The sequence below is a fragment of the Uranotaenia lowii genome, chromosome 3 (assembly GCF_029784155.1).
Source record: "Uranotaenia lowii strain MFRU-FL chromosome 3, ASM2978415v1, whole genome shotgun sequence".
NCBI lineage: Eukaryota > Metazoa > Arthropoda > Insecta > Diptera > Culicidae > Uranotaenia > Uranotaenia lowii.
This window is the reverse complement of record NC_073693.1, coordinates 34,085,550-34,106,180: the sequence shown is the minus strand read 5'-3', so window position 1 is coordinate 34,106,180 and position 20,631 is coordinate 34,085,550.

Here is a 20,631-nt window from a genome sequence, read left to right as displayed (position 1 = left end):
CCCTGAGATGGCTGCCAAAGTATTTATAGGAGTCGACTTTGAACAACCAGTCGCGATTCTTAGGCATTGTCTGTTTGTCACTTCTAGTTTGTTAATGTAAGTCTTACTCGTTCCACCGTAAATTGTCGAACCATAATTTAGAAAGTTTCCATACAGAGCTTTATGGTATAGCATCATTACTCGCGGAGTAGCTCCACTTTTGATGCTTCCTATGATTTTAAGCATTTTTTGTCTTTCGTGTATTTTCTCAATAATTGTTTTAACGTGTGCGCCATATTTAAGGGTTTGATCTAATACTATTCCCAGGTACTTATATTGTCTAACTGTTTCCAGTAATTCACCATTTATGTCAAGATTTAGTGTTTTATTACTGTTTTTAAATATCATTGCTTTAGTTTTTGTGCAATTAATGATAAGTCCTAGATTTGATGCTTTTCTGACAAAAACATTTATTTGTTGTTGCATTTTTTCAACTGCTCGATTCTCATTTTTTAGTCTTACTAACTTGAAGAAGTCATCGGCGAATTGAAGGGTCAATTCATTAGGATCTAAATTTGTTTCATGGAGGCTTGAGGTGTATATATTAAAGAGAGTTGGAGATAGAACGTCTCCTTGGGGTAATCCACTAGAAACTACATGTTCCACTCGTCCTTCTTCCGTGTTGATAACAGTTTTTCTATTTATAAGAAAATTATATATCCACGTAATAGTGTCTGGACTGAAATTATTTTCTTTCATTATGTCTCGTAGTTTATAGACATTTATGGAATTGAAAGCATTTTTAAAGTCGAAAAATACTCCAATAACTGTCATACCTTTTCTTTTGCTTTCCATAATGAAGTTTGTGGCATATGTAACGCAGTGTTCTGTTGACATATTTTTACGAAACCCGAAGGATGTTTCTGGGAGGATTTTAGATATTTGTAACTTTTTGTTGATATCTTCTAGTACTGCTGTGTTTAGAGTTTTAGTAATGGTAGAAATAAGAGCGATAGGTCTATAAGATGCTACTTCTTCTGCTGGTTTTTCTGGCTTAACTATAGGAATAATTTTAATTTCTTTTAGGTGTTCTTGGAGGCATCCCTTTCTCCACATTTCATTCATACAATCTACGATTTTGGCTGTAGATTTCCAATCCAAATGTCTCAGCATATCATAGGTTAGATAATCAGTTCCTGGTGACGATCTTGCTGGTTTTTTACCTATTATAGATGTCCATTTGATTGTGTTAATAATGGCGGATCTTGTTCCTTCAGCTGGTGGAATATTGTTTTCTGTTCTACTTTGTCCAAAGTTTAACATCAAGAAATCATTAGCTAGATGTTTGTTTTGTAAGATACAGTTATTATTTGGGTTTTTAGTTGGTAAGGTTTTCAGATTTTTGACCAGTTTCCAATTGTGTCTCATGTTTTGAGGATCAATTGAAGCTGATAGTTCTTGGAGTTTTTCCCTGATGTGAGTTATTTTGGCTTTTTGAAATTTAGCAGAGGTTCTCTTCCACTCTATTAAGTTTGTATTATTACAACGTTCGTGGTATCTTTTTAGTGCATTTTGTTTTTCTGCGTAGAGCTTTGATAGATCATCGCACCAATAATATTTGGCTGTATGATCGCTTGTTTTTTTGTTATTTGTCAGTATCATTTTAGCTTTTCCTGCTAGTTCTTGGAGATCATCAAACTCCCAGTGTTCTATTTTTGCAATTTCTTCTCCTATTGATTTCCTGTCATAATATGTTTTTAGTTTTTTTTTCCACTGTAGTTGGGCAGTAATTTTTACAAATAGATGCCCACTACCGCCGAAGGATTTTTGTTGTGTTGACCATTTGATTGAATTATACAGATTCGCAGAACAAAAAGTTAGATCAATAGCACTAAAACGTTGACTACTAACACCAGGGATAAAAGTTTTTTCTCCATTATTTAGTAATAGTAGATTAGAATCAACTATAGCTTCGTGTATAATTCTTCCTTTACCTTGAGTTGTTTCGCAGCCCCATATTTCATGATGGCTGTTGAAATCCCCACCTATAATCACTTTGTTATAATTGCTCAATTCTTGGCTATTACATATACACGCTACATATACACAGCTGCCAAAGCCGGGTAGCTTGGCCGTTGGAAGAAATATTTTTTTGTTGCTTTTGCTACATACACACGCACAGTTTAGCCGTGGTTGTTTGCCGGTGAATTGAATTGGAGGAATGTTTTTGTTGTTGCTTTTACTACAAACATTGCCGGCGGATTGAATTGAAGGAATATTTTTGTTGTTGCTTTTGCTACACACGCACAGTTCTCGGTTCGCTAGCTGCCTGGTTTTGGCCGGTATTTATTTCCATCCTTCTTCGTCTTGTGACGCGATATGGAAGGACGTGAATTCGTTTTTATTTTGTTTCTTTCAGACATACGCAATTCGGTTAACTTGGGAGGTTAATGCCGGTGGGAGCAAATCGAATCAGCACCGGTCGCGTTATCTTCTTGTACCAATGATGTTTTGTACCAATGATGCCTCCATTGGCACAGAGGCTGAATTGTGGGTGTAGAGAAAAACGATGACGGCTTGGAGGTCAATCTGAACTTTCACTTGCTAAAGCCAATGGAAGATGACAACCAAACAGTAGCGCCACCAAACCCTCCATAGTAGAGTTTGAAGCATTTGGGATTTTTTTTGGAACATGCATATAAAGCTAAAAAGCTAATAATCATTATTGACAAAGTTGAAGAAACAGAAAAAAAATTGACTAAATAGACCAATTTGACGAAATTGACAAATTTGACATAATTCATTGATTTGACAAAATTCACTTGATTGAAAAAATCATAAAATTGACAAAATTTATAAAATTGACAAAATCGAGAAAATTGGCAGAATTGACCAAATTGACGATGAAAAATTGGATTAAAAATCACTGAATTGACAATATTGATAAAACTGACAAAATTAACAAATTGAAAAAATTGACAAAATTGACAAAATCGACAAAAATGACAAAATTGACAAAATTAACAAAATTGACAAAAGAGATGACAAAATTCACTAAATTGACAAAATTGACAAGATTGATAAAACTGACAAAATTGAGAAAATTGAAAAAAATTATTGAATTAACGATGACAAAATCGAAAAAATTCACTAAATTGACAAAATTGACAAGATTGATAAAACTGACAAAAATCGACAAAATTGACAAAATTGATTAAATTGACCAAATTGACCAAATTGACGAAATTGACAAACTTGGCTTAATTCATTGATTTGACAAAATTAACTTAGCTGAAAAAATCATAAAAATTGATAATATTTATAAATTTGACAAACTCGAGAAAATTAGCAGAATTGACAAAATTGACGATGACAAAATCGACAAAATTCACTGAATTGACAAAATTGACAAGATTGATAAAACTGACAAAATTGAAAAAAAAAAAAACTAAATTAACGATGAAAAAATCGACTAAATTCACTCAATTGACAAAATTGACAAGATTGATAAAACTGACAAAAATCTACAAAATTGACAAAATTGACCAAATTGACCAAAATGACCAAATTGTCAAAATTCACAAAATTGACAAAGACAAAATTGACAAAATTCACTATATTTACAAAATTGACAAAATTGAAAAGATTGACAAAATTGACTGGCGAAATTTACAAAATTGACCCAATTGACCAAATTGACAAAATTGACAAGATTGACAAATTGACAAAATTTACAAAATCGAAGAAAATTGACAAAATTGAGAAAATTGGTCAAATTGACAATGACAAAATCGACAAAATACACTTAATTGACAAAGCTGACAAAATTGACAAAATTGACAAAATTGACAAAATTGACAAAATTGACAAAATTGACAAAATTGACAAAATTGACAAAATTGACAAAATTGACAAAATTGACAAAATTGACAAAATTGACAAAATTGACAAAATTGACAAAATTGACAAAATTGACAAAATTGACAAAATTGACAAAATTGACAAAATTGACAAAATTGACAAAATTGACAAGATTGACAAAATTGACTAATTTGATAAAATTGACTAATTTGACAAAACTGACAAAATTGACAAATTTAACAAAACTGACCAAATTGACAAATTTGACAAAATTGACAAAATTTTCAAATTTGAAAAAGTTGACAAAATCATGAAAATTGTTAAAATCGACAAAATTGACAAAATCTAGAAAATTGGTTAAATTGACAAAATTTATCAACTAAGAATGCTGACAAAATTATGAAAATTGAAAAAATGACCAAATTAACAAAATTAACAAAATAGACAAAATCAACAAAACAGAATAAAAATCTCAAAATAACAAAATTAAAAATACTACGCTTTCAAAATTTTCAATACTTTTAATTTTCAAAATTTATTCTACCGATTTTCTGCATTTTGGCATCGTATTTTACTCTAGCAATTGAAATTTTGTTCCAATAATTTTATCTATGTATTTGATTCCTCTACTTGAGAGGTTGAATTATTTGAAATACATGGTCAGGCACCTTTTTTCAAATTGTATTCTTAATTTCTATACCCCTTCCATTTTGAAGATATCATATGCTGTAACTCCAAAAGGAGTAAATTGAGTTAGATTATAATGTCATAGAAACGGAATCATACATGATATTCCAGAATCTAGTCATTCAAAAATCTCCAACTAGTTGCAAATAAGGTTATTTATATGAAAATTGTGATTATATAAAAATACTTTTATCCTAATAAAAACTTTGAATCTTTAATTCCTAAATTCATTTTGGATTTATTGCGTATGAAATTCATTAATCATAATTCATAATTCATTTTGTTTTATGTGTACCCAAATATCATTTACAGGCTGAAAGAAAGGCTACAATCCACTGTCAAGTGTATTAAATCGGGTTTTTTAATTTGAAGCCTGTTTTTTAGATTCAAATTCAGCCTAGAATCTATGTTTCATCATAAAGCATCATACTAATGAATGTTAATGAATAAATCAAGCCGTTTGATAAAGTATTATAGCTCAAATATCAAACGCTTTAACTTTAAAGGAGCATCTCTTAAAACCCCCGTTTAAAACCTTTGAAACCTTCGGAATTCTAGAAAACTCCATAAAGTGCAGTTATCTATTTTAATTATTTATAGAAACATTAAAATTTCTGTCCTCAACGCCAATTGCTAGTTTAAAAAAAAAGTAAACTTATGCTTGATTTATCCTTTCAACAATTCAAAACAAGTTGTAGAAGAAAATTTCGGTAATTTTTAATCATTCAAATTTTTACAAACATAACACTATTTCGCTCACTGTGAATTGAAATCAAAATCAAAGACACATGAATTCGATTCGAAGCAATGATGATCCATTTTCCTTTTTTTTCGTTTTTACCTTGAACGGAAATTTATTGGATTGTTTTCTCATGCATCGTAAACAAAACATTCTCTAGAACTCGAAGTTTTCTGTACAGTATTTGGAATTTTCCCATCCAAAGAACCTGGAGAAGTATTTGATTTAGTTTTCAAACTTAGTTAACATGCTGTGCCGAAATAATAGTTGCCTCCTTCTTCTAGCTTTGAACTTCACAATAAATCTGTTTACGAAGATTGCAAGGACTTATTCCTACAAACATTTCGAACCGTTAGACCAAGTGGAGCGTGATCTGTGGGATGCCCGAAACATTAGAGAACGGTTGCCATGTTCCGAGTGAATTTCAGGTATTATGTACATCAAGTTATGTCGGAATAATATAAAAATAAAATATATCAAATCACTAGTTCGTTGCTTTTTGTAAAAAAAAATCGGAATGAACTAAACTCTGGAAAAAAAATCTGCTATTCAAAAATTAAAGTCTTCTTCACCATGCTTGAAACATCAAAAGTTTCAATTTTGTTGAATACCTAAAAAAATTTCTAAATAATTTTAATTCAGGAACTAACCACGAATTCCACATCGACATCCACCTCAACCTTTGACCACAGAGACGGGATGACGGAACTGTCAACCTCCGGCGAGGAACGAAAAGTAATCCAATCCAAACGATCCGGTAGGACAGGTTAGAGAGACAATTTTTTGTAAGTTCATGCGTAGCCACTTGCCGATTTGCATAATCCGGTCCTCATAAATCTAGTAGGACCGTGCGTTGAAATCCCCCAGACGCGCGACGCTCGTCGTTCATGTCATATTTGTGATGTCGTTTCCAAAATACAAACCTGATTTGGTCGTTATTGATGCTGTTGTTGTCGCCATCTTTTTTTTTTTGGTTTTTGTTATGCGGGAATTTGGAGTGGAACTGGTTGCATATTTTTTCTGGGGGTGAAGTAGGAGAAGTGCTTCTTTTCCTTTTCATGGCAGGTGACATAATCTGTTTCGAGTGAATTAGGCTTCATGTTTTTTTTTTTTTTTTTTTTTTTTGAGAAAGGTTTTATGAGACGATCTTTTGAAATTTAAATAGAAACTGTTGTCAAAAATGAGTCCTTGTAGTTGACTTTAATCAATTGATTATTAGGCACGATATGTACTCAAAAAATAAATTTGGCTTCTTCTACAATCACATGTGGGTGATCCAAACCAAAACAGAAAATCTGCGCTGATGAAAGCAATAAAATGGTTGGATGCACTCTCAGATGGTGTAAAGATAAGGACGAATAGTTTTGTTTTAATGTTGTAGATTCGGACAGGTACATACACTTAGCTTGGCTCAATGAAATGCGATCAACGCAAGTTCGAGATAAGAAATCGTACAAATCGAGCCCATTCAGCAGCTGATACGACTGCGATGATTGAGTAGGGCCATTTTATCAATTTTCTGCTGTTTCAATTATCCGAGGCTGAGATTTATGATGAAGGTCTGCAGCGGAAGTGTGAAGTCGTGTGTGTGAAGTGAAGTCGTGAATAAGGTGGAAAATCCGAAAGTTAAGTAACCGTAGGTTAAGTCAAAAAGTTCAAATCAGAAAAGAATTTCGGAATGCGTGAACCTAATTTATTAATTCCAATTATCTATTAATAAAATTAAAAACTTTAAAATTCCAATGATCAATTTCTTATAGATATTTTTGACTAACATACGACAAGCATATCCAAGCAATGTAACTTCTGAATAATCTTTTCATGCATGAAATTGAGCTTCTATTTGCATTTTGCCTTGAAATTGATTTTTTTTTAATTTTGAAGGGGGGAATACATTTTTTTTTTGTTTCGATTAAAGTCGTTATGACATCTTCATGTCATTTACTACTTATATCAACGATGAAGTTGGCGAACATTTGAAAAATTTATCTGGTACAACTGTGATCGATGTTTACTCTTGGACTCGAACTCACAGCCATCGGCGCAGGAAGCAACTGACTTGCTAACTGAGCTATATCACACGCCCCTCTAAAGAGGGGAATACATGAAGTTTAAGGTACTTATTGAAAATATTGATAAATTATTCGAAAATTCAAATTTTTGAAAGAGTGAAAGGGAAAATGAAGGAGATGAGAATTGTATCACAATTTTAAGTCAAGATTTTTCAAATTTTCGAATTAAATTAACTCGATTTTCGGTGTAGATTGCAAGCTTTTGTCCATTTTTTCCATTTTATTGAAAATTTGAAATATTTTTAATTAATCTCTCCCCTTCTCGATGTTTCAATACCCAGAGCCAAAAGAAGGATTTCAAATTTGTTCCGCCCTTTTTGAGAACCCCAAGCCCTAAATTTTTCACTTCAGAAGTTCATAGCACAGGATTCAAATATAAATGTACAAAAAGATCCGTTTCTTTATTGAAGTGTTAAAATTCCTACACTAATCTGACAGAACTTGCCACTTTTGCTTCAACAAATCTTAAAAGCGAAACAGTTTTTTTTTTGTTTTGAATCAGATTTCCACAATAATTACAGGCCCCCGAGGCTGTTGAAAGAAGATGCGTGTGAGAAAAACCGTTCTGAAATAAAAAAAATCTCCCAAACAGTTCTTCCGAGGAATGTTCCAAAAATTAAAACCGATTCCAGCGTCCGATAGGTTCGAAGTCTGTTTATTCTCGATGGCTTCGCTTTCCTTTGATTTGAAAGCGTTCCTCCAAACAAGAGTGAATTTTCTCAAATTATGCGATAAGCGTCTTGCCACGGCCATTCCGACGTGGTGGGTAATCATTCGCAGGTATGCAATTTTTCCAGACGAATCGATCGATCGCTGCTCCTTGGGAGGTTTTCATTCACCTGCGTGAGCCACAAAAAGGATTGATTGATTTTTGATTACTGGTTTTGAGCTTTGAGGCTTTCTTGTGCGTTTGATGCAGCATGCAGTTAGAATCGGGAGTGGAAAAATTTTGATTGATGTTATCATTAATTTTTTAAAGCCCGCAGTTCTGCAAAGAAATAGTGTGGCTACTTTTTTCTTCCATTCAATTTATGTTGTGTGTTAATGAAAGTTTATAAAATTTAAAAAATTTTTACAATTATGACAATTTTGACAACTTTGACAATTTTGACAATTTTGACAATTTTGACAATTTTGACAATTTTGACAATTTTGACAATTTTGACAATTTTGACAATTTTGACAATTTTGACAATTTTGACAATTTTGACAATTTTGACAATTTTGACAATTTTGACAATTTTGACAATTTTGACAATTTTGACAATTTTGACAATTTTGACAATTTTGACAATTTTGACAATTTTGACAATTTTGACAATTTTGACAATTTTGACAATTTTGACAATTTTGACAATTTTGACAATTTTGACAATTTTGACAATTTTGACAATTTTGAAAATTTTGACAATTTTGACAATTTTTTTTCAATTTTTTTTAATTTGAAGCAAAATTTTCAGTAAATTCTTTTAGCTTTTTCAGATTGCGTTTAGATTTTGAGCAGATTCTGATCTTCTGTGATTCATAGATCGCCTGCATCGAAAGTGTCGCTTCCTCAGCTCTAAGCTACTGATTCACACCTTTTCCAATGACTTAAGTAGTATACATAATTGGTGAATAATGCGCGGTAATCGATTACGGCATCCCAAAAGCCAATCCTCTCATCTCAAACGGCAGTCAATTATCCTCTTGTTCGTTCGATAGTATCACAACCCCCCATTCATCAATCACCTACGCGCGGGGCTAGCAGCACAAACAGTTTTCCCGCATTTATTGACTCTTAAAAGATCATTCAAATAAGTGTGTCAGTCGGAACGGCTCCTCTCTCCATCTTCGCTAAGGCACTTGAACAAATTTGTAGATTTTTTTGTATTCCCTCTTCGATGCCGCCGACGCCGCCAAAGTCAATGATGAATCAGTCAGACACTCTAACGTTGACTAGACTTCCATTCAAGAAGACGTTCGTCATCGTAATCGTCATCATTATCGTCGGAAAATCATCATTACCAGCAAAAGAAGCAGCAGCATTTCGGTGGCAACATCGTGATCGCCGTAAATGATCCGTACAAATCTGATACGGACATTGCCGAGTAACATTGACCAAATCCGCTGCTGCCATCATTAGGCGTCTCTTAGAGGGTACTCTCCATTGACGGGACCCCGCGATCTTGCCGCCAAAATAAATTTAACGAAAAAAAAAATTAAAAGACGAGTGAAATTAATTGAAGGCGCTTCGCGGAGTGGCTCTTCTTTCAACACCCCAGCACACTTATATGGATCCGTATCGCGGACCAAGTAGGATTCGTTTTTCAGACCTGACGCATTTTTGACAGCTTTAGTCGAAGGAAACAATAACCGTCTTACGCCCCCGGGCTCATCACAGTCTGACCCCAGGTGTCAGTCTAAATCGAAAAAAAACAGTGTGATAAATCGCACAGGGATCGGTTGCGTATTTTTGTGAAAAACATATTTTACCTCATCAACCAAAAATCTCCAAAAGAAGCCGAACATTATAAATTCGCATCGCGATTAATCTTATCAAACAAATGGCTTCAGAAGCAACTGAAGCCTCAGGCCCCAGAAAATCGCCTTCACACGATCGCCAAAATTATCATTATTAAATCATCTCATGTGGCTCACTTTTATCTTAACTTCGTATCGATTTAAATCTCTTTCAACAGACTTTTCTTACACTTAATTTCTGTTTTGTTTTGATACCAACCTTCATCCAAGAGCAACATTTTTACTTATTCAAAGTGACTCATGAACCGAAATCCTTCAATTGATAATAGATACTTTAATTTTGATATCAAAAGATTTATTCTTTTCTATCAGACTCCAAAATGGTTGTTTTTTGAATTTTGATAAATATGAACTTCTTTTAATTAATCATGAAAAATTGACATCAATAATATTATTTACTAACAACTTGATTCTTTTTTCAATTCAGATTTGACTCAAACTAATTTAGGAAGCTAATATGTGTTTTGTTTTCTGATGAATATATAATTTTTCGAATTAAGAAACCCAACTTTATCTGTCTTTACCTTTGCAAGGTAGTTGGCGCGTGTTAAACAAAAAGTTGATATGTGATGAAAAGTTTTTCAAAACAAAAATAACCCTTTGTTCATTTTCAATACTTTTCATTTTTTATTAGATTGCATTATCCGCATAAAATTCGGAATTCTTGAATTATGTTTTATCCAGGAATAAAAAATTAATCAAAATAGTAGATAACAAAATTAATAGTATATAAGACAATTTTTATATATGCAACTTGTTCAATCTCGAAGATATTGTTCACCCTGGCTAGAATGAAAAACGCTTTAATGTATAGTGTCCACCTGACCATGGCTTTAATGGTGCCAGTTAGGCCGGAACAAATTTCAAATCCCTCTTTTGTCACTCGGAGTTGGAAAATCAAAAGGAATAGTAAAAAAAAAAATGCGAAAAATTAATAAATAGGAATAAATTGCACGAAAACTTGTATGCAACAAAATTGCAATTGAAGAATATAAAGGGTTTAATAGCTCTCATATTGCAATATTTGGTATTTAGCTTTGAAATCTTTCGGATATATGATTTTTTTTATCGAAATTTTCATAAAATACTTCAAACTTAATTTATTTCCCCTTCAAGTTTTTAGGAAATTTTAATGGGGTTGAGGGGGAGGGGTGACAAAAGAAAAAATTGATATTTCCTAGCCTTATTTATTCCATTGTTATTTAATAAATGATTTGCGGGAAAAGTTGTAATTTTAAACCGGAATAAAATAATTTTGTTTTTCGGTTGACCGTGTTTAAATCAAGTTGTGTTTTACTTTTAACCCGACATGGTCTGTCCAAACAAATTTTATTTGCAATTGAGTGGGTTAGAAGTTCTCTTAATTTTTTTTCCTATCAATATCTGGAAATGTATCAATTTCAATATAACACAACTTAAACCAGCAAAGAATATGATTTGAAAATAAGTTTACCTTTCTTTTTTTTAGATAAGTTTTGGTTTTTTTTTTTCAGATATATTTTCTCATGGAAGAGAAATTTCAATATATGAGGCTAACTACATAGCTTGAAGAGGAATAAAAAACTGGTGTTTTTAAACATTCTTGAAAATTGTTATTTTTGCATAAGATAATTATTGAATCGTTTCAAAAAAAAAATATTTGTTTGAAAATTTTTACACTTGTAATAATATTATTGGTTCTTTTAACAGTCTAGAAAACTGTTAGCTTGAGAAACAATTCATATAATTCTGGATTAGTTGTAAAGAAAAACAAGATTTTTCATTTAGAAACTACCAAAGATGTTCTGGAAGTCAAAAAAACTTTGCATGATAGGTATTCAAGGTTGTCGCACTTTATTTTATATAATCATATGAACCTAATTTTATTGTTTCTGACTGCTGGTTAACCATATATTAGTCAAAAACCAGAATGCTTCTTTGCATACTCATTAAGTTTGTTTGTTTGTAGAACATTTGCAGAAACAAATTCAAAAAATTATTTAAAGCGCAGTCATGTGTGGTCGCATTTTGATTAATTTTTCGTTAAACTTAGAATTTCTATTTTGTAATGGATATAATTTTTTTCTGGAAAATAATAAAACTTTCACAAAAAAACATAAACTTAAAATACAAGCTTATTTAGATTTTCAATAAAAATAATTTATACATACGTTTTATCCCCTAACAAGTCTATTGAAAATCAAAACAGGATGCGGCATTTCTAAAATCATTCAAATCAATTCATGTTTGCCACTGATGCTTGCTAACCAAAGCCTTCATTCCTAAATTTTTTATTAAAAATACAAATTTAATTTCAATTTCATGTTCAAAAACAAAAAAAAAACTCGTTTGCATGTAATTTGTTGTAATTTTTAAAATACGATGCGGATTTTTATTTTCACTTCTATTATTTGAAGCAGAAAAATTCTCTATACGCTTGCGACTGGTCGGTTGACGCGTTCTCCGTAGACTGGCTGTTGCGTGTGTGAGTGTGACGGAAGGATGTCGGCGAGAGAGGCGACAATAGTTCGACTCGACTCAACTGTCGAGGGGCTATCGGATGTTAATTATGGAATTTAATGTGATTACTTAACTTTGCTATTATTTAGGGAAAACCAATTAATCGACACTCCACATTTAGAAGTTTTAACAAAGATTTCCAGTTCCCGATATTAAAAAAACGACAAAAAACAAAATAAAACATGAAAATTTCAATAAATTGAATCTCTACTAAGAATTGCGAATATGAAAATGATAGACTGAATTCAGTAAGAAAAATTTTAAAATAAAAGTTCATCATAGTGAATACAAGGAAACTTCAGTTGTAAAATTTGCAATTTCAATTTTTTTAGCTTATATGTAATATGTAATAAGAATGGAAATTCAATAAAAAAAAATCTCAGTATGGCCGATTGGACCAATTTTAACGACTTAAGATTTTTTTTTAAATTGATTTTCGCAAATCTTTGTAATGATCAGAAAGCTAATAATAGTTTTGCACTACTCATATTCATACAAATGCTATTGCTTAAGTGAGCATTCGAGATCGCCCGGTTTTATAAATTTAATTCCCATTGATTTTAAATATTTCTCTTCAATTTTTTAAATTTTTTTTTGAATTGATGGATTCCCGTTATTTGCTCTGATATTTTTCAGATATAATTCTAGGATTTTTCTAAGTAAAGTCTCAAAATAAATTTAAGTAAATTTATCATTAATTATGGTAAAGTTGAAATTGAAATCAATAAAGATTGTTAATGTGCAAGACAATCGAACTAAATTAAAATGGGAGATGTTTTTCTTTGTTCCATTTGTTCGTATTCAGTGTTCTTCATTTAAAAACCGATAATTACATACTGTATTTATTTTATTTATTTACATAGTATTCCGTCTCACGACATAACTTGACGAACATAATTCCTAAAATTCACTCGGTTCATAGCAACCGTTCTCCAATTTCTCGGGCACCCCACGTTCGCCAGATCACGCTCCACTTGGTCTAACCACCTCGCTCGTTGCGCCCCCGCTCGTCTTGTTCCTACCGGATTCGTAGCGAACACCTGTTTTGCAGGACAGTCGTCCGGCATTCTCGCAACATGTCCAGCCCAGCGTATCCGGCCAGCTTTCACCACCTTCTGGATACTGGGTTCGCCGTAGAGTCGCGCGAGCTCGTGGTTCATCCTTCGCCTCCACACTCCGTTCTCCTGTACGCCGCCAAAGATGGTTCTTAACACTCGTCGCTCGAATACTCCGAGTGTACGCAGGTCCTCCTCGAGCAATATCCATGTCTCGTGCCCGTAGAGAACAACCGGTCTAATAAGCGTCATATACAGGTTACACTTCGTACGAGGGCAAAGTCTTCTCGACCGCAGTTGCTTGTGGAGTCCATAGTAGGCACGACTTCCGCTGATAATTCGCCTCCGGATCTCACGGCTGGTGTCATTGTCTGCGGTCACCAGTGAGCCGAGATAGACAAAGTCTTCGACTATCTCCAGCTCGTCGCCGTCGATCATGACCTTGTTATTACTGGACAAGCGGGTTCGGTCGGTCTCGGATCCGCAGGCCAGCATGTACTTCGTCTTGGACGTATTAATCATCAACCCAATCCTTCCTGCTTCGCGTTTCAGTTTGCGGTAGATCTCCTCCACCGCCGCAGATGATCTGCCGACTATATCAATGTCATCGGCAAAGCAGATAAGTTGACTGGATCTGTTGAAAATCGTGCCCGCATTTCGCCCACCGCTCGTCGAATAACACCTTCTAGCGCCACGTTGAACATCATGCAGGATAGACCATCACCTTGTCGAAGCCCCCTGCGCGATTCGAATGAACTCGACAATTCACCCGAAATCCACACACAGCACTGCGTTCCATCCATCGTCGCCTTGATCAGTCTGATTAGCTTCCCGGAAAAACCGTTCTCGTCCATGATTTTCCATAGCTCGTTACGGTCGATCGTGTCGTATGCGGCTTTGAAGTCGATGAATAGATGATGCGTAGGGACTTGGTGTTCACGGCATTTTTGGAGGATTTGCCGTAATGTGAATATCTGGTCCGTCGTAGACCGTCCCTCCATGAAGCCGGCCTGATGACTTCCCACGAATCTGTTTGCTTGTGGCGTGAGGCGGCGGAGTAGGATTCGGGACAACACTTTGTAGGCGGCATTGAGGACAGTGATCGCTCGGTAGTTCTCACAGTCCAATTTGTCGCCCTTCTTGTAGATGGGGCATATTACCCCCTCCTTCCACTCCTCCGGTAGCTGTTCTATGTCCCAGATCCGGACTATCAACCGGTGTAGGCAGTCGGCCAACCTGTCCGGGCCCATTTTGATGAGTTCAGCTGCGATGCCATCCTTCCCAGCCGACTTGTTTCTATTCAGCTGGCGAATGGCTTCCTTAACTTCACTCATCGTTGGGAGTGGCTCCTCTTCGTCGTTGGCTACGCCGGCGATGTACCTTCCCCCACCGTCTTGATCTCCTGCATGTGCGCCGTTCAGGTGTTCATCGAAGTGCTGCTTCCACCTTTTGATCACCTCACGATTGTCCGTCAGGATACCCCCGTCCTTATCCCGGCACATTTCGGCTTGCGGCACGAAGCCTTTGCGGGATGCGTTGAGTTTCTGATAGAACTTTCGTGTTTCTTGGGAACGATGCAGCTGCTCCAGCTCCTCGAGCTCCTCCTCCTCCAGGCGGCGCTTTTTCTCCTGGAAAAGTCGGACTCGCTGCCTCTTCCGCTGTCGGTGATTTTCCACATTTCGACGGGTGCCTCTTTGCACTACTGCCGCCCGCGCGGCATTCTCTTCGTCCATCACCCTCCTACACTCCTCGTCGAACCAGTCGTTCCGTCGAGATCGCTCCACATAACCGATGACGTTCTCCGCAGCACTGTTGATGGCTGTTTTGATGGTATCCCAACAGTCCTCGAGAGGGGCTTCGTCAAGCTCGCCCTCTGCCGGCAGCGCTGCTTCGACCGATTGCGCGTAGTCTGCCGCGACCTCAGGTTGCTTCAGTCGCGCGATGTTTAACCGAGGCGGGCGCCGGTTTCGCTTGTTGTTCACTACGGAGAGTTTTGGGCGCATCTTCACCATCACCAGATAATGGTCCGACTCGATGTTGGCGCCCCGACAGGATCTGACGTCGATGATGTCCGAAAAGTGCCGGCTGTCGATCAAAACGTGGTCGATCTGTGATTGAGTTTGGTACGGTGATCTCCAGGTGTACTTGTGTGGGAGGCGGTGCTGAAAAAAGGTACTACGTACGGCCATTCGTTTGGAGGCGGCGAAATCAATGAGTCTGAGGCCGTTTTCGTTGGTCAGCTGGTGCGCGCTGAACCTTCCAATTGTCGGTTTAAATTCCTCCTCCTGGCCGAGCTGAGCATTGAAATCCCCGATGACGATCTTGATATCATGTTTTGGGCAACGGTCGTATTCACGCTCCAGCTGCGCGTAGAATTCGTCTTTGTCGTCACCGGTACTTCCGAGGTGAGGGCTGTGCACGTTGATGATGCTGATGTTGAAGAACCGGCCCTTGATTCTCAACCGGCACATTCGTGAGTTGATCGGCCACCACCCGATCACGCGCTTTTGCATCTTTCCCATCACTATAAAAGCTGTTCCAAGCTCGTGTGTGTTGCCGCAGCTCTGGTAGATGGCACGACCATCTGGATACGTTCGTACCGTGGAGCCCTTCCAGCATACCTCCTGCAGTGCGACATCGTAGAATTTGCGGCTCTTCAATTCGTTGGAGAGCACGTGGGTACTGCCCACAAAATTTAGAGATCGGCAGTTCCATGTTCCAAGTTTCCAATCGCTAGTCCCTTTTCGTCGCGTGGGTCTTTGCCGATTTCCATCCGAAATTTGTTGTTCGTTATTCGTTGCTTATGTTTTTTAGTAGTCACAGGCTCGCAAGGCCCGCAGCTAACCCCACTATCTCGCAGGAGGACCGTCGTGATGTTGCTGTTTTGGGTCCCGAACACCACCAGGACGTTGTTGCACTCCGCACGCCGCCCCTAACATGGAGAACAGACGCGTACGAAGCCCCCTAACTCATTCTGCATGCGACCAAAGCATCCACCGGGGTTGGGTACCCGATCTCCGCTAAGGTTGCTCGCACCCCAGCTAGTACCACGGGGAGGTAGAGAATCGGAGTTGCAGACAAGAGGTGATATGACCACTACCCGAAGGTTGGGTGTATGGGGTCTCGAGTTGCACATTGTCTACTTCACTAGCCAAAATCACTGCATTCTGCTTAAATTTTTCGGAATTTTGGGTTTGAAAAAATTGCTAATCTCATGCTCAGATTTAACACGTTCGTCGCCCCCTCATTTTGGTAGTTTTGCTAGCCGGGCCCAAAGAAATTTTCAGAAATAGAAAGCAAAGAGGGAGAACTCCCATATTTGAAACGTGTGGCGATGCTGAGCGGTAAACTCAAGTATGAGAGCGTCACCTGCTTTTTGATGTGACGGGGCCCCCCAGGAAATACACCCGTCTGCCGAATATGGGTGACGTGGCGACGAACGTGTTAACCAAGTTTGAAAAAAAAAATAAGGCTCTGATTTCCTCAGTCTTCATAAATGCGAGAAAAAAAAATTGGCAACACTCACTCTAGAGTCCCGATTAGCTTATATATATAAATATACTATTCGAAAAATGATTTCAAGTTCGCCCCATTAGCTTACTCATTTAACGTTAAAATTCTGATTTTCTAGTTTCAATTTTCTTTCCTCGATTTGTAGAACTAGGTATGATTATAGTAATGTTATTTTTTTACTTGGTGGGCCCCCATATAAATAAATCAAAATTGTCAAAATTGTCAAGTTGTCAAAATTGTCAAAATTGTCAAAATTGTCAAAATTGTCAAAATTGTCAAAATTGTCAAAATTGTCAAAATTGTCAAAATTGTCAAAATTGTCAAAATTGTCAAAATTGTCAAAATTGTCAAAATTGTCAAAATTGTCAAAATTGTCAAAATTGTCAAAATTGTCAAAATTGTCAAAATTGTCAAAATTGTCAAAATTGTCAAAATTGTCAAAATTGTCAAAATTGTCAAAATTGTCAAAATTGTCAAAATTGTCAAAATTGTCAAAATTGTCAAAATTGTCAAAATTGTCAAAATTGTCAAAATTGTCAAAATTGTCAAAATTGTCAAAATTGTCAAAATTGTCAAAATTGTCAAAATTGTCAAAATTGTCAAAATTGTCAAAATTGTCAAAATTGTCAAAATTGTCAAAATTGTCAAAATTGTCAAAATTGTCAAAATTGTCAAAATTGTCAAAATTGTCAAAATTGTCAAAATTGTCAAAATTGTCAAAATTGTCAAAATTGTCAAAATTGTCAAAATTGTCAAAATTGTCAAAATTGTCAAAATTGTCAAAATTGTCAAAATTGTCAAAATTGTCAAAATTGTCAAAATTGTCAAAATTGTCAAAATTGTCAAAATTGTCAAAATTGTCAAAATTGTCAAAATTGTCAAAATTGTCAAAATTGTCAAAATTGTCAAAATTGTCAAAATTGTCAAAATTGTCAAAATTGTCAAAATTGTCAAAATTGTCAAAATTGTCAAAATTGTCAAAATTGTCAAAATTGTCAAAATTGTCAAAATTGTCAAAATTGTCAAAATTGTCAAAATTGTCAAAATTGTCAAAATTGTCAAAATTGTCAAAATTGTCAAAATTGTCAAAATTGTCAAAATTGTCAAAATTGTCAAAATTGTCAAAATTGTCAAAATTGTCAAAATTGTCAAAATTGTCAAAATTGTCAAAATTGTCAAAATTGTCAAAATTGTCAAAATTGTCAAAAATGTCAAAAATGTCAAAATTGTCAAAAATGTCAAAAATGTCAAAATTGTCAAAATTGTCAAAATTGTCAAAATTGTCAAAATTGTCAAAATTGTCAAAATTGTCAAAATTGTCAAAATTGTCTAAATTGTCAAAATTGTCAAAATTGGCAAAATTGTCAAAATTGTCAAAATTGCCCAAATTGTCAAAATTGTCAAAATTGTCTAAATTGTCAAAACTGTCAAAATTGTCAAAATTGCCAAAATTGTCAAAATTGTCAAAATTGTCAAAATTGACAAAATTGTCAAAATTGTCAAAATTGTCAAAATTGTCAAAATTGTCAAAATTGTCAAAATTGTCAAAATTGTCAAAATTGTCAAAATTGTCAAAATTGTCAAAATTATCAAAATTGTCAAAATTGTCAAAATTGTCAAAATTGTCAAAATTGTCAAAATTGTCAAAATTGTCAAAATTGTCAAAATTGTCAAAATTGCCAAAATTGTCAAAATTGTCAAAACTGTCAAAATTGTCAAAATTGTCAAAATTGTCAAAATTGTCAAAATTGTCAAAATTGTCAAAATTGTCAAAATTGTCAAAATTGTCAAAATTGTCAAAATTGTCAAAATTGTCAAAATTGTCAAAATTGTCAAAATTGTCAAAATTGTCAAAATTGTCAAAATTGTCAAAATTGTCAAAATTGTCAAAATTGTCAAAATTGTCAAAATTGTCAAAATTGTCAAAATTGTCAAAATTGTCAAAATTGTCAAAATTGTCAAAATTGTCAAAATTGTCAAAATTGTCAAAATTGTCAAAATTGTCAAAATTGTCAAAATTGTCAAAATTGTCAAAATTGTCAAAATTGTCAAAATTGTCAAAATTGTCAAAATTGCCAAAATTGTCAAAATTGTCAAAATTGTCAAAATTGTCAAAATTGTCAAAATTGTCAAAATTGCCAAAATTGTTAAAATTGTCAAAATTGTCAAAATTGTCAAAATTGCCAAAATTGTCAAAATTGTCAAAATTGTCAAAATTGTCAAAATTGTCAAAATTGTCAAAATTGTCAAAATTGTCAAAATTGTCAAAATTGTCAAAATTGTCAAAATTGTCAAAATTGTCAAAATTGTCAAAATTGTCAAAATTGTCAAAATTGTCAAAATTGTCAAAATTGTCAAAATTGTCGAAATTGTCGAAATTGTCAAAATTGTCAAAATTGTCAAAATTGTCAAAATTGTCAAAATTGTCAAAATTTTCAAAATTGTCAAAATTGTCAAAATTGTCAAAATTTTCAAAATTGTCAAAATTGTCAAAATTGTCAAAATTGTCAAAATTGTCAAAATTGTCAAAATTGTCAAAATTGCCAAAATTGTCAAAATATTCAAAATTGTCAAAATAGTCAAAATTGTCAAAATTGTCAAAATTGTCAAAATATTCAAAATATTTTTCAATTTTGTCATTTTTCTGTCGATTCCATTATTTTTGTCATTTTTGTCATTTTTGTCATTTTTGTCATTTTTGTCATTTTTGTCATTTTTGTCATTTTTGTCATTTTTGTCATTTTTGTCATTTTTGTCATTTTTGTCATTTTTGTCATTTTTGTCATTTTTGTCATTTTTGTCATTTTTGTCATTTTTGTCATTTTTGTCATTTTTGTCATTTTTGTCATTTTTGTCATTTTTGTCATTTTTGTCATTTTTGTCATTTTTGTCATTTTTGTCATTTTTGTCATTTTTGTCATTTTTGTCATTTTTGTCATTTTTGTCATTTTTGTCATTTTTGTCATTTTTGTCATTTTTGTCATTTTTGTCATTTTTGTCATTTTTGTCATTTTTGTCATTTTTGTCATTTGTGTCATTTTTGTCATTTTTGTCATTTTTGTCATTTTTGTCATTTTTGTCATTTTTGTCATTTTTGTCATTTTTGTCATTTTTGTCATTTTTGTCATTTTTGTCATTTTTGTCATTTTTGTCATTTTTGTCATTTTTGTCATTTTTGTCATTTTTGTCATTTTTGTCATTTTTGTCATTTTTGTCATTTTTGTCATTTTTGTCATTTTTGTCATTTTTGTCATTTTTGTCATTTTTGTCATTTTTGTCATTTTTGTCATTTTTGTCATTTTTGTCATTTTTGTCATTTTTGTCATTTTTGTCATTTTTGTCATTTTTGTCATTTTTGTCATTTTTGTCATTTTTGTCATTTTTGTCATTTTTGTCATTTTTGTCATTTTTGTCATTTTTGTCATTTTTGTCATTTTTGTCATTTTTGTCATTTTTGTCATTTTTGTCATTTTTGTCATTTTTGTCATTTTTGTCATTTTTGTCATTTTTGTCATTTTTGTCATTTTTGTCATTTTTGTCATTTTTGTCATTTTTGTCATTTTTGTCATTTTTGTCATTTTTGTCATTTTTGTCATTTTTGTCATTTTTGTCATTTTTGTCATTTTTGTCATTTTTGTCATTTTTGTCATTTTTGTAATTTTTGTCATTTTTGTCATTTTTGTCATTCTTGTCATTTTTGTAA